This window comes from Epargyreus clarus, unplaced genomic scaffold (genome assembly GCF_041222505.1).
Source record: "Epargyreus clarus isolate Ecla_fem2 unplaced genomic scaffold, WU_Ecla_fem_2.2 ptg000007l, whole genome shotgun sequence".
In the NCBI taxonomy this organism is placed as follows: Eukaryota; Metazoa; Arthropoda; class Insecta; order Lepidoptera; family Hesperiidae; genus Epargyreus; species Epargyreus clarus.
In genome coordinates, this window is record NW_027332215.1 from 12,718,626 (window position 1) to 12,724,378 (window position 5,753).

Below are 5,753 nucleotides of genomic sequence, written 5' to 3' on the forward strand. Positions count from 1 at the left end.
ATAAACTAGGGGTCGCAATACCGGACCATCTAAGCAAAACCGGTATTTTCGGTACTGACCCTAAACAAATCCCGGTATTCCGGTTTTTTCGATATTTTCGAGATTAAGATAAAGTTACTAATTTTTATTAAACATTTTACTATGTAATGTTAATTTAGTGGAATTCCGAAGGAAAATAGGTCCTATTACTTAATACCAAGTTAATTACAGAAGTTTATGATTTATTAACAACGTTATGAGTTCCGAATTCATCAATAAATGAATTATATAAAAATATATGCGGAAAGCTGGAAAAAAATATCTCTGTAGTCGTGCACTCTTGACAGAGTGGTCGTGGCATGATGATGACAACTGGTCAGTCATCCACAGCTGCCTTGAACAGACGCTATTGCGATCCTTCGCCACCGCCTCCTATGCTGGCCTTGCGGAAACACTCGACCAGGGAACACTGTGTGCTAGATTTTATAAGGTCTGTTCAACGAGTAGGCGATCTGCCGCGTGACCTCTTTCCATCTACCTTTCACGGAACTACAACCGTACTACTGAGTTCTCGTCCCTAAATATGCGGGCGAAATATTTTAGTATTCTAATCCAGATAATCGTAGATCCAGAGAATAGTATTTCTAGGGCATCAATTTTACGGCGATCTTGCATCCGAATCGTCTACGTCTCTGCAGCGTAGAGAAGGATAGGAAAAACTAGACTTTTCATAAGTCTTATATGTAACCTAACGATAAGGCAGACGGGCTACCTGATGGAAAGCAGTCACCGTCGCCTATGGACATTTGCAACACCAGAGGAGTCGCCAATGCATCGCCGGCTTTGAAGGAGAACTCTTCTTACACCCCTCTTGAAGAGCCCCATGTCATAGTCCTGAGGGAATACCTCAGGAGAAAGTTCATTCCACATTTTGCACGTACGCGGCAAAAATGAACGATCAAACCGAACCGTGGAGGACCGCCACGGGTCCAGTTGATGTGGATGGAACTTCATCCTTCGGCGAGAGGTGCCATGAAGGAAAGGCGGCTTAGGCACCAGATCAAACAGTTCCTCAGAACACTCACCATTGTAAAGTCGGTAGAACTCGCAGAGGAAACCTATGTCCCTCCGCAGGCTTAAGGGTTCTAACCGATCAGAGATCCCTACACTTTTACCAATGGTGAGCGGGGTACTTTGGAACTTAGGCGCTATGACGAATTGGGCTTTTTTAGCGGTAAACGCGCAGACTTGTGTCTTCATGGGGTTGAACTCAACAAGGATAAGACGACCCCATTCCAAGACCTGCTCCAGAGAGTTCTCGATTTCAGACACAACTCGGATTCTGCTTTCTTCCACGAATGTCCGAGAGGTGTCCGCACGGCCTGTGTACATACCATATCCCGTGCTATGATCTGCATAGCAATGAATGCCACCGGTTAATAGCAGCAAATCATTGATATGCAGAATAAAAAGCGTGGGAGATAATACAGACCCTTGGGGCACGTCAACGTTGATGAGCTCCGTGTCTGAGCAGCACCCGTCAACTACGACCTTAATATGCCGCTCAGACAGAAAGCTGGCTGCCTATGTGCACAACCTCTCGGGAAGACCTTAAGATGGTAACTTCGCGAGAAGGACCCTATGCCAGAGCCGGTCAAAGGCCTTAGCGATGTCCAGGCTTACGGCCAATGCCTTCCCGTTGCTCTCAACAGCTTGTTCCCAAAGGTGAATGAGGTACACAAGAAGATCACCAGCTGATCGGCCCTTGCGACAACCATATTGGTCTGTCTTGGTGTTTTTTGATATGTTGCGGTTCCTCCAAATCTTATAAAGCCTATCGACAGCAGATCTTGTTAAAGCGAAGATCGTGTTGGCGGGTTGTTTCTTGACGCCTATTGTCATAATTGTCATTGTTATAAAATATTTTGAAAATATATCATCTTCCTCTAGCCTCAAGAAATATAGCATAAAACTATAGTTACTGCACTTCCTTGTCGACCCTTTTGTATGAAGTGTAATGAAAATAGTGTGGGCCCAGTGTCGTGGTCACTGTCCATTTTCCCAGACGCGATTACATATGGTATGCAACATGTCAACCTCGAGATCATCCATTGATCGAAACACTTCAATAGGAATATCATCTATATTAATATTATTAATTGCTTTGTCACGTTTTTATAAGTTAAATAGCAGCGCGTACTTCATCTTTGAATATACATAGATGGTTCTTTTTGTATATCATTTTTTGACATATGTTGTGTATAAGGTTGACTATTAGAGACAAGTGATATGAAGTATTTTGTCATACATTGACGATTTCCTTAATTTCGGTAACAATCACATTCACACCATTAGAATCCTCAATAGCCCATGTTCTGGATTTAAATTGGATGGGTTATACATCGGATTTTTTAAGAGATCTTTTATTTCAAATGGAACTTTTTCTTTAGCTCTCCGAGGAAGTTATACAATACGCCAAGTCTCACCTGACATCCAATGCTGATGTTTGTTGATTTTCATAGGTTGTGTCGATTGTAACGCTTGTTTAATATGGACTTTTGCATTGTGCCAGAATCCATTGGAGTCAATTTATATGACCATAACTTTATTAGGTTTTATTTGACTAAAAACCGAAAATACCGAATATCCCGGTTTTTGTGAAATTAAAACCGGTATTAATAAGACCTAAATTTGGCCCGGTATCCCGGTATTTTCGAAATCTCGAATACCGGATTGCGACCCCTAGTATAAACGATATTTTGATATCTGTTACATTTAGTGCACTATCTCATATTGTTAGAAGATTATTATTATATATATATAATCCTGAACTTACCACTGACTGACTGACATGCCGTTCTCCATGATGCCGGCGAGGAGCGACTTTGTTGTCTATGGCGGGTTTTCTCCTCTCCCCCCCGAGGCAAAGGGAAAAATATGAGATGCCATAGATTCAAGATGGCGGCCGATTTAAAAATTTTAACTTTTTTATTTATTGACTTTATGCTGATGTTTGTTTCTTTTTTGAATAATATTCGGGTGGGCATTACGATGAAATTGGAAAAAAATTAAAAACCAAGATGGCCGCCGAGATATTTGAGTTTGAAATTTTTCAATTTTCGAGGTGTTTTTGGGAGGTCGTATCTCTTGGGATTTTTAATATTTTGTTGCCATTTTTTAAAATTTTCTCGGATATATCCTCAATTTTGCCAAATCGGATTTATTTATTTTTTTCAACAAGATGGCGGGTCGTCTGTTAGGCGATTTGTAAAATGTATGAAAAAACAGATTTTTTGAAGTGAAATATTCGGAGGTTGGCAACGTTTGAGCGATTTGCTTTGTTCGGGGCGGTTATGGGGCTCGGTCCGAGGTGTTGCCAGGTTTGAGTTTTTTTTCCCCCACTCTTACAATTTTTCAAACTTTTCATTCAAAAATATGAAAAGTAGAAGGAGAAATATTTTTGATGAACATTTTTCACAGGAATATTTTTTTTGGCTATCGTAATGACATTTGACCATTTTCGTCGATGTCGACTGGCAACACTGGCCGCAGGAATTTTTTTTCAGTTTTACGAAAAATCGACTTCCTCGACCTGAAGGAGTGGTGGGGGGTGGGTTTGATGTATGAGTGGAATTTTTTATTTGCCTCCGTGTCTATGGGAAAAATCTGAAACTTTCAAAATTCAAGATGGCGGCCGAGCTGGATTGGGCAACTTTTTTTTTTATTTTGCACCTATCCAAGATCGGTATCGTTTCCGGCTAATTTGAGGGCGACTGATACGATGAAATTAGAAAAAGTTGAAAAAACAAGATGGCCGCCGAGATACTTGAGTTTGAAATTTTTCATTTTTCGAGGTGTGTTCGCGGGGTGGCACTGATGTGTTTTTTTAAATATTTTTTTGATTTTTTTGGTTTTTTTTCTCGGATATATGCTCAATTTTACCAAATTGGATTTATTTATTTTTTTTAACCAGATGGCGGATCGTTCGTCAGGCAATTTGTAAAATGTATGAAAAAACGCATTTTTTGAAGTGAAATATTTTGAGGTTGGCAACATTTCAGCGAATCGCCTTGTATGGGGCGGTTGTGGAGCGTGACTTGAAGTGTTGCCAGGTTTAGGTTTTTTTTTCTTTGTTCATACTTTTTTTGGAACTTTCCATTCAAAAATGTAAAAAGTAGAAGGAGAAACATTTTTAATGAAAATATTTTACATGGGTATTTGTCAGGGGGGTCGTAATGACATTTGACCATTTTCATCCAAATTAACTGGCAACACTGGGAGCTAGATTTTTTTTTTCACTTTTTTGACATTTCGAGTAGCCCAGCCTAAACTATTGGTGGGGGGTAGTAATAATGTATGAAAAAATTTTTCGGTATATTATGGTGGTTATAGGAAAAATGGGAAACATACAAAATTCAAGATGGCGGCCCCCCTGCGATTTTCAATTTTTTTTTATTCTGCGCGCCTACCTGAGATTGGTGTCATTTTCGGCTAATTGTGGGACGACTGTTACGATAAAATTAGAAAAAATTGGAAAAACAAGATGGCCGCCGAGATATTTGAGTTTGAAATCTTTCATTTTTCGAGGTGTGTTTGTGGGGTCGTAGCGCGGTGGTTATATTAATATTTTTTCGATATTTTTGTTTTATTGGCCGGATTGTATCCTCAATATTATCATATGGCAATATTATTTTTTTAAAATCAGATGGCACATCTTGTGTCAGCCATTTTGTAAAATGTATGAAAAAATGCATTTTTCGAAGTGAAATATTTTGAGGTTGGCAACATTTGAGCGAGTCGCTTTGTATCGGGCAGTCATGGAGCTCGGCTTGAAGTGTTGCCAGGTGAAGTTTTTTTTTTCATCTTTCATACATTTTTTGGAACTTTTCATTCAAAAATGTGAAAAGTAGAAGGAGAAATATTTTTAATGAATTTTTTTCACAGGACTATTTTTTTTGGGTGCCGTAATGACATTTGATCATTTTCATCTTAATCAACTGGCAACACTGGGATACTGATTTTTTTTTCATGATTTTCACTTTTTGAGTACTTGGGCGGAAACCGTAGACAGAGCATATAAGTTATGTATGGGAGATATTTTTTATTTCAAATGGACCCTATGTAAAAAATCGAAAATCCAATGTTGCCATATACAAAAAAAATGTTTTCATACAAATGCATTTTCTACAGGATTATCGAAGATTTCAGGCTGTTGCCACCATTTGACGTCATTTTTTTGTACGAGACGCTTAATGGCACTTATAGACTGTACCAATGTGTAAAAAAATATTTCAGTGTTGCCATACAAAAAATAAAAATTTTCATACATGTGCATTTTTGTATGTCACATTTCAAGCTGTTGTAAATTTTTGACAACGTTATAATGTATGACGTGTTTGTATGTACTAATAGACTGCACATTTTGGTAAAAAAATATTTTTGTGTTGCCATACAAAAAATATTAATTTTCATACATATATATTTTTGTACGTAATATTTCAAGCTGTTGTCTTGTATTGGTAACATTAGAATGTATGAGGTGTTTGTTGGTACTAATATTGTGCACATTTTGATTAAAAAATATCTTAGTGTTGCCATACAAAAAATAATAATTTTCATACATTTGTATTTTTGTATGTGGTGTTTCGGGCTGTTGTCTCCCTTTAAAGACCACCACCATCATGCCCAGCATCACTTAACGTCAGCTTTCTGTATGAGGCGTTTAATGGTACTTATAGACTGTACATTTTGGTGGGAAAATATTTCAGTGTTGC